This window comes from Lygodium microphyllum, chromosome 3 (genome assembly GCF_053477565.2).
Source record: "Lygodium microphyllum isolate KBCC chromosome 3, Lygodium_microphyllum_v1.1.10, whole genome shotgun sequence".
Classification (NCBI taxonomy): Eukaryota; Viridiplantae; Streptophyta; class Polypodiopsida; order Schizaeales; family Lygodiaceae; genus Lygodium; species Lygodium microphyllum.
Genome location: NC_141137.1, coordinates 28254613 through 28264613, shown reverse-complemented (window position 1 = coordinate 28264613; position 10001 = coordinate 28254613).

The window sequence follows — 10001 nt, the reverse complement described above, 5'->3', positions numbered from 1 at the left end:
ATTAAATAGGTTAACTCTAGCTCCAATTGGCATAAATCTCATTTAACTATGTGTAGTTAGGAAAGGATTGCATGTTGCACACTCATCGCACGTAAGAATTTCATTCATTCAGTGTACGAATATTTCTTTCAGAAATGTAGTTAGGGAAAGGCTGCACGGTTCATTTTAAGATAAAAACCCTAAAAGCTTAGTAGCATGAATCGTGAATCCAGGTCCTAGTAGGATCAATGGAAGTTATGTGAATTTTAGCAGGTGCTTGGTCTTAACAAGAGTAGTTATGGATTGCGAATCTAGAGGAAATGAATCGCGTGCTTACGTGAGTTATGATGTAATGCAACCAGTTTTTCCCCTCTTAGATCAAGACAATATCTTTAGGAATGGTTCGTCCTTGTCGTAAGACAAGTAAATGGGTTTACCCAAAACACCTAAACCGCAAAGGACTCATTTAGGATGGTTAAATCGATACAATATACTCCAAGTGCTAGCTAGGGTTTAGCACATTAGGGACTTGACCTAGTTTCACGCACCTGTTACCAAGATGAACCCCTAAACCAAAGGTCCTACCCACATTCACGGAATGTAGGGCACAATTGGACGCTCATGCATAAAACGATCTAAGGTTACTACCCTAAGGACCACTCGTTCAAATGATGAAACTCGGATTGAGTTGGAATTCCTAGGACCGAACGTTGTTGACCTAGTGTAACTAGGAATGGGTTGGGTAAGAAGACACCCTAAACCCTACTTCTCATCTGGAGATAATTCCATGACCAGAAAACGCCATTCAATGGGTGAAATGATCCCATGGAATAGATGCGACACTTGTGCAAAAAGTTACAACATCGCATAGACTTGTGATTTGTTCACAAGAGAGTTTTGCCATTTCTTGAAATGAGGTTGGCAAGTTCTTGCACAAGTTTAACTTGCAAGAGGATGAGTAATCATCCTGTTACATCACCTTTCTTGGGGAATAATTGCCAAGTAAAGGGAAGTTAGGTATTTGCTTGGAAGCAAATGATCAATCAATAAATTGGAGCAACATAGTCGCCAGGATTTACTGTTAATAAAATCTAAGGTATTGGTTAAGTTGGGTTAACAGGGTATGGCCCTAACCCAAGGACAATAGGGTGAACAAACAAACCCTTGGGGATCATGCCAAGTCGCAATTGATCCCGGATCGAATGCTGGATGCATTCAGAGAGAAGGATTCACTCCTTAGAAATTGGCCAAATAAACGACCACTGGAATTGATTGTGCTTGTAATAGTTTAGGAAGCACTGTTTGCATTGTTTGCTCAAGGAACTAAAGGATGAAAAGATATCTAAAGCTTCAGGTTGAAGGCCTGAAGGGAGAGGCAGCTTCAGTTACCCCCGACTGTTTGCCTGACCCTAACCAAGGGGGTTGTTGACCGCGCCAGGAATGTGGACCGAACCCGCCGCGAGAGGTCTCTCCATTGAGCTCTACTTGGAGCAGGAGGATGCTTGGGTGCCAGGGGGGGCTCTCACCGTAAATCCCTCGCCTTCCGGGTCCTACACAAGAGGCTAATGTGACTCGCGATTGGATCTCGAGGCCCGCATACTAGTCTACGGGCGGAAGCTTGGAATAGTGATCCCTGGCGGATTACTGGATAGCCTTCGGGCGGATTATGGACAAGCCTACGGGCGGAACTCCTTGTATTTCAAAGATAAAATGATGAAATGATAATAAAGATTTTGTCTGATATTGTTTTTCTATGTCACGTGATAAGATTATGTGAAGGAACCAGTGCTTAACAGGAGTAATTAAAGAAGCTGATTGTTATATGTCAAATTAATGTGTTAGATAATTACATAACTAAAACAAACTGAGGAAAGTGCGGAGGATGGGCCATGGGTCCGTCCTACGGTTGGGTGGTCCCGGTTACCCGGGAACTTTTCTTAAAAATCTCGAAGAACAGCGGGAGGATCATCGAAAGCAATGACCTAGAATTATGTTTTACCCAATTTACACTGTTTTAGGGGAACGGAATGGGACTGTGCCTTATGGCAGAGAGGCTGAGTTTTGCATCCCTCTCATTTCCCATTCTCCTTGAACCAAGTGCAGCGTGAATCCGCTTCGGACTTGGCGTTTCTGCGTAAAGTAGTTCGCTTGGGTCTGACGCTAGTTGCTGTTAGCTAATGACCAAATAGGAAAACCCAAATTCAGGTCGATCCTAAGTGGGAACGGCCAGGATACTTCTGCTACGTGGCAGACGCGGGAAGACCTAGATCGCAAGTCCTGTAACATTCCATGGGAATGCCGGGCGGAGCTTTCTAGACATCCTTTCCGATGGATTGCTAAGATGTGTCCTGGATGATTCTAGTGGACACGTTACACAAGTAGTGGGATCTCCTACAACAAAGAGATTGTGAATCCATTCCACAATACACTGAACATTTTTGGAGTGCCCTACTACAACTTGAAATACTTAAAGATGTTCTTGAGGTGATTCATAAGCGCAAGTATATGTCTGGTTTGCTTAGTCACTTCTATGCGAAGGTTAATATGTTCAAGCCAAAGTCTTTGGAGGATGCGATTTCTTTAGTGCATGATGCGGAAGACAAACTTTGTGGACAAGAAAAGTGAGCGCAATAATTTTCAATTAATGGTAACTTTGGTTTAAAGAAATTCAATTCTAACTTCTAAAGATTCAATCAAAATCGCTTCGTTCCTTCTTCTTTCCGTAAACCCTGGACTTGACCTCTTGCTTTACCATCAAACACAAATTCAAACCCTAAGCCTTTTGTCCACCCAGCCAAATCCCAACATACCCAAATTTTCAGCCCTTACCAATAATGTCTCCAAAGAAAAGCGTATAGTTTGCTATAAGTGTCATCAACTTGGACACTTAGTAGTGAACTATCAATCCAAGAAGCAAGCTATTCAAATCAGTCACTTGGGAGCAACTGAAGACGAGGACCATGAAGATATGACAGACTTCACTGAAGATGATGATGATATCGATGATGCTTTAGATATTTTATTAGGTATGTCAAATCCTCATTCATTATTAACGATGAAATGTTTTGTGCATGGTCAAGAAAAGATTGTTTTACATGATGATAGAAGCACACATGATTGGCAAATTGCTCGTCTGACTTGGGTATAGGGGCGAAAGACTAATTGAACCATCTAGTAGCTAGTTCCCTCCGAAGTTTCCCTCAAGATAGCTGGAGCTCCTCGCAGTTTTATCAGGTTAAGCGAATGATTAGAGGCATCGGGGGTGAAACACCCTCGACCTATTCTCAAAATTTAAATAGGTAAGCGGCTAGGGTTGCTGTGTTGAACCCCGCTGCTACTATTCCAACTCATTACTGCATACAAGATACATTCTTAGGCACTAGATACAATGGTACACAAGAAGTTCATGATTTAGGAATTAAAATTGGTGATTATGTTGAACGCAAAAATTTATTGGTTGTGCCTTTGCAAGCTAGTAATATTATTTTAGGAATGCTTTGGCGTTACAAATATAATCTTGACATAGATTATTCCACACATTCCATGAAAATTTATCTTAACGGAAAACAAATCACTTTACATGGAATACACATGGTGTGTATTCAAATTACCTTGAAGAATTATTACTTTTTAATAGGTGTGTGCCTTATCACTAAAGGGGTGGCGTCAATATTTATTTAGTTGTGCTTATTTATTAAATCACTTGAGAAACATTTATTATTTTATATGTGCACAGGCGTTCAGTTTAAATATTTCATTACTTGACATTGTATTTGGGCATAGCCCAATTTTTGGATGCCCAAACACTTTACTCTTTATTTGGGTAAAAGCAAACACAAAAGCCAAAAGCATGATAATTGTAAATTGGGCTATTTTTGAGCTCGGAGATTAATAGATCTATAAATACATGCCTTGTGAAGTGCTCACATAAGGTATGGGGAGAGATAACACCCAATTGGTCTTTTTGTCTCATGTCATGCAAACTCTCTTCTTGCTTTTATGAAGCTTTTGTAGAGTTCTTTGCTCTTGGGGACCTTCTAGCATTCACTATGTGCACATACAACATTTGATTTACAGACTACTGGTATCAAAGTGAAGCTTAGATTAAGGGCTTCCAATCGCTTACCATCTTATGCGAAGGCAAAGATCTTGGAATGAACGGGCTCCACAGGCTATTTCGCATGACAAACTGCCAGTACAAGCATGTTCCTGGCAGTGCAGACCCCCCTGTTGTGCTCTCAGATCGTGAAGGACCTCTCCCAGGAGAGGGCAGAGGACCACCTCAAAGAAATAGAGAAGATTATTAACTTTGGAGCTTATAAGCTTAGTAAAGCTTTAAAAACAAGCTTAAGCTTTTCAAAATTCAATGATGAGCAACAATAGCACATACTCAACGGCGATTAGTCGGGCGTGAAAATACCACCATCCTGCAACGATTACTTCAAATTATTAAGCTTTTTATTTAAAGCTTAGAGTTTTAAGCTCTAGTAAGGCTTTGAATTCAATTTTAAACCTCCTCCATAGCGGGTGTCTACACCATGTTACTCCCGAACTAGTTTCGAAACTCCAACAAGCCTTCACTTGCAACTTGGCAGAGTTGATTCACAGCAAGCAGGCTGTCACTTGTCTTCTTCCCCTTCTTCTTCTAAAACTTGGAGGGTGAGAGGTGGAGTTGAGATGAGGTTGAGATATCCCTCTTTCTTTTCTATGCTTCCTCTCTTTGTTGGAGTACTTGAGGAATGGATGGATTGCAAAATGGAGTGGCGTAACCAATTGAGCGAGCCATGCTTGGATTGTGAGGCTGAATTGATTTGAGATGATGATTTGATTGCTTGAGTATATTAGAGTAGATAGAAATCAACAACTCAATTTTTTATTAAAAAACTCTCTAATCATTTGTAGTATAGATTTGAATTGCATTGATTGATGATTGCTATGGAGGATTAGTTATGTCCAACGTTTATCAATTGCATTAGGAAAGAAATTAGTTATGTCTACTGTTATGTCTAATGATTGCTATGGAGGATTACTTATGTCTAATATTTATCAATTGTATTAGGAAAGAAATTAGTGAATTTTTTTTGCTTACGACATGAAATTAGTTCTCTAGATAAAACACCCTATGGGTTGCATTCAAATTGAACTCACAATGTAACTCATTTAAATGAAACTCATTGGAGAGTGTTAGGAGCATTTAAATGGAAGGATCTCTTGAGTGAAAGCTAGTAGGAAGAGAGGGAGATATTTTCCAAATAAAACACTTAAGAAAGAAAATGAAATGAGAGAGGGAGAGGAAGAGAGAAAACAAAATGAGAGAGGGAGAGGAGAGAGAAAAAATGAGAGAGAGAGGAGAGAGAAAAGGAAATGAGAGAGGGCACTAAGGCTCAATACATAACCTAGAAGCATATAAATACCATTGACAACACTATGACAGATATAAGTACTAGATCCAAGACAAAACATCAAACCATCCTACGATAGGGGTACTGCATCCAATGAGTATCAAGAGAGCATGTACATGTCACAATTAGTCCTATTGTCTCACTATAATATATCTAACAAATGGCTCATGTTTCATCCAATGATAAGAGGCATGAAGTGTCTTAAATTAATGCTTGATGTGAGAAGTGACAGTCAAACTCAATGAGACTAAGCTTCAATCTCATTCCAAGTGCATTCTAGAAGCATGTCCAAGTATATGGCATCAACCATAGACATTAGTGTAGCATGCAAAGTAATCAATAAGCATCAACAAGCAATAAGCATGAAGTTTCTCTGACAAAATAGAATTCAATCCTACTTATTACAGAAGTGAAAACCTCTATAAAATTGAGTAAATGAGTGCTCAAATTAGTCCAATAGCATGCCAAGACATTGACATAGCATCGCAAGTGATCTCACATCAAATGGACATCTCGAGAAGCATAAGTGACCTCCAATAAACAATGAGGGAAGGGTTTTTCCAAATTGTATTACAAGTCATTAAATTGTTTGTTGTAACGTAGAAAAGATGGAAAACGAAGAAGGTCCTGTTGTTCAAGATCACGAGGCATATCTTAATCAGCGTGTACCATGTCCTTGCTCTCAATAAGAGTTGGCAATTAGACAAAAATACCGATTGTCTATAGAACACGTACGACGATTTGGCGAGTTTCAATCTGAGATCATTGATCAGGCGATTGTGGATTTTTAGCAAACGATAATTTGAAGTTAATATCAATCATGCATTGTACTCGCAAGCTAATTGAATACTATATACAATAAGATTGGGTCTTGCTGGAAAATTTTCTATCCAGGGAGGTGATGTCTCATCCCAAGGGGGAGTGCACCCTTTTCGGCCAATTAGAAGAGTACGTGGGTGTGCGATGGATGGAGTGCAGGAGCCAATGCACCACTCGCAAGGCTAATATATACCGTTAATGCCAAAGGAGACAGGCAATCTTCCAGACTGCTTCAGCGCGATTGGATGCTATGGCTTCGAGCAGACAATCTCGATGCTCACAACTTGGGCCAGAGGGAGGGAGTGCATCGGGATCAAGGGAATGCTGCAGAGATACAGAGGCAATGAGCCCGCGGTCGACATGGGATATAGGTGCGACTCCTCGCTCTCGTGGCTCAGGTGGATGTTGTGGAGACACGGACGCAGTGTCTCCGTCTCGTCGTTCAGCTGGAGTTGCGTCACCTCCACGATTTGTCACACATGTGGGGACATCTACTCCAGTTACTCCGGCTTTTGTGCAGCCGTCTGCAGCAGGTGGCACCTCTATGGGTGCCACTCCGAGAGAGATTACCCCCGTTGCTACACCGGATGTAGAGGGATCTCCTAGATATGCCCAAGAGCGTGGACGCAGATGGGAGAGGACCCATCTTAGGCAGACTCCTAGGGGTTATGGATATCTAGTCGATAGCACGTTAGGAACCATCATCATGAATGATGAGGAGAAGAGGGTGATGTCTTGCATGAGAGAGTTGTGCCAACAAGTTTTTCAGCACAACATCTTGGATCATTGGAAGAACATACCGCAGGGGAGCAAGGACTACATAGTAGCAGCCTTGCACGAGGAGTTTTTGGTGCCAGCCGGCAGTAGATAGATTCTCTATGGGCTAGATGATGGATTGCATGCGTGCATACATGCCACATAGACGATCTGACGCACGCAAGGAAATCAAGAGTGGGGTTGCAAAGCCCAAGTGGTTAGATGCAGACGGTTGGCGCCGTTTGAGGGAAGAGGCTAAAGATTCTCCAGGATGTTGGAGTCAGCAGTGCGAGGCGGCGAGGGCACGACTCGAGGCCGAAGTGGTCCATCATATTGGGAGTGGCAGCCACAGGACATATTTGGGGGACTTTGTAAGTTTTTCTTTTTTTTTGCTTGTTTATTTTTTTGAAATATTCTTTGTACTGACAATCATGTTTCTAGCAGTTAGCATTTTGTTTTCTTTGCAGCACTCCATTACAAATCGCGAACCAAATGGCCTTGAGACTCGATATGCAGAGAGGCACGGTCTCACTGCATTGATCGACCGATTGTATATACGCGGCGGCCTTCTAAGTCACTCATCTTTCTTGTCCGTAGTTACCATTAGATATTTGAATGCATTATTGTATGGTGGACTGATGTGTTGTTCTTTTTTTCTGCAGAGTCCGTTCGATGCTCCTTTGCGGCGGAACGAGATTTCAGGGGATGAGGATGCGTAGCTCGCCTGTAATGTGTCCACTAGTATCATCCAGGACACGTCTTAGCAGTCCATCGGAAAGGATATCTAGAAAACTCCGCCCGGCACTCCCATGGAATGTTACGGGTTTTGCGATCTAGGTCTTCCCGCGTCTGCCACGTAGCGGAAGTATCTTGGCTGTTCCCACTTAGGATCGACCGGAATTAGGTTTTTCATGATTGGTCATTAGCTAACAGCAACTAGCGTCAGACCTGAGTGAACTACTTTATGCAGAAACGCCAGGTTCGAAGCAGATTCATGCTGCACTTGGTTCAAGGAGAATGGGAAACAAGAGGGATGCAAGGCTCAACCTCTCTGCCATAAGGCATAGTCCCATTCCGTTCCCCTAAAACAGCGTTAATCAGGTAAGACGTAACTCTAGGTCATCGCTCTCGTTATTCGTTTTGATGATGATGATCATCCCGCTGTTCTTTCGAGATTTTTGAGAAAAGTTCTCGGCTAACCGGGACCACCCAACCGTAGGACGGACCCATGGCCCATCCTCCGCACTTTTCTCGATTTGGTTTTAGTTATGTAATTATCTAACACATTAATTTGACATATAACAATCAGCTTCTTTAATTAATCCTGTTAAGCATTGGTTCCTTCACGTAACCTTATCACGTGACATAGAAAAACAATATCAAGCAAGTTCTTTTTTAACATTTCATCATTTTATCTTTGAAATACAAGAAGTTCCGCCCGTAGGCTTGTCCATAATCCGCCCGAGGGCTATCCAGTAATCCCCAGGGATCACTATTCCAAGCTTCCGCCCGTAAACTAGTATGCGGGCCTCGAGATCCAATTCTGAGTCACGTTAGCCTCTTGTGCAGGACCCGAAAGGCGAGGGATTTACGGCCAGAGCCCCCCCCTGGCACCAAGCATCCTCCTACTCCAAGTAGAGCTCAACGGAGAGACCTCTCACGACGGGTTCGGTCCACGTTCCTGGTGCGGTGAACAACCCCCTCGGTTAGGGTTAGGCAGGTAGGTAACTGAAACTGCCTCTTCCTTCAGGCCTTTAACCTAAAGTATAGGTACTCATTTAATTTGTAATTCATAATTCAAACAGAGCCCTAAAATCTCTAGCAAGCACAAACATTTTCATTAATCAACCGTGTTGTTTGGCAAACTGCTAAGGAAGTGTTCTTTCCTTTTGAGTGTATCAGCACTCGTTCCCAAGGTGTCTTATAAATTGGCAAGATCCTTTACATTCTGGTGTAGGGCGTACCTTATTAACCCAACTTGGTCAACCCTAAAGTTCCTTAGATATGCTAGTTTCCGGTTTACAACTTTCCTTATTTAGAAGGATATCCAAAAATACGTCCTTTTGCAAGATAACTTGCGTAGGGATCTGCCATCCTTGTTGAGGGTTTTTACCCTTTCTCCTTGTGAATCAATCACAAGACTAAATGATTTCGTACTTGCTGCGCAAGTCCTGCGATGGAATAATCCGTTTTAGATCCTTTAAGCTGCCGGATGTCGGGGCTAGGGTTTCTTTTTAAGGATCTCGGGGACAGCCCTAGTTCTTTATCTTTACGAATTTTTTTGACCCTACAATAAGGAAAGTAGTCAAGTGCTTAGGGTATGAATATTTATATGTTTAGATTGGTTTGGATATCTTTTGGAAGGTAATATTAATCGTCTTGTCACAGTTTTGCTATCCTTGTGACAATTTACTTTTCAGTCAATATAGTTCAATTTAAACTTCCTTTTTCCTTGCAGATGAACTCATGCCAAATAACAAACATTTCCCTTGCTAAGATGTGCAATTAGCAATGATAACTTCCTAGAAATTTGAGCAACGAAAGAAACCTTTCATGAATTTAATCATTTACAATGATTCGTTGCGGAAGGAATAAGACTAATGGTGCAAGATATAATTTCTATACCTTTAGGATTTAACTAAAATATACTACTATAGTAAATGGATAATCTTGCTTGTAATTTATAATGCTTGATGCAATTCGAAGTAAACTAAGTTCTATACATTATCATTCATTCAAATAAGCTAACTCCTTCATTACAAATAACTCGGACAAATATATCCTATCCCTAACAATTTCTCCTTGCATGATTGACTTAAAACCGAATTAAAGCCAAGAAGAAAAACTTGGTTTTGGGGTGAGATATCCACATGGATACCGGGAGATGACCCTCCCGCGGCTATGCCTTGGACTTTCTTAGGAGGCATCGCAATTGTAGTTTTTCGAACATGGAAGCAGCTCTACAACTCCTCCTAGGAATTCCACCGTCGCTTCCTTGCACCGCTTGTCGATAGTAGTTTTCGGAAGGCTCCCTCCTCGAAAGTC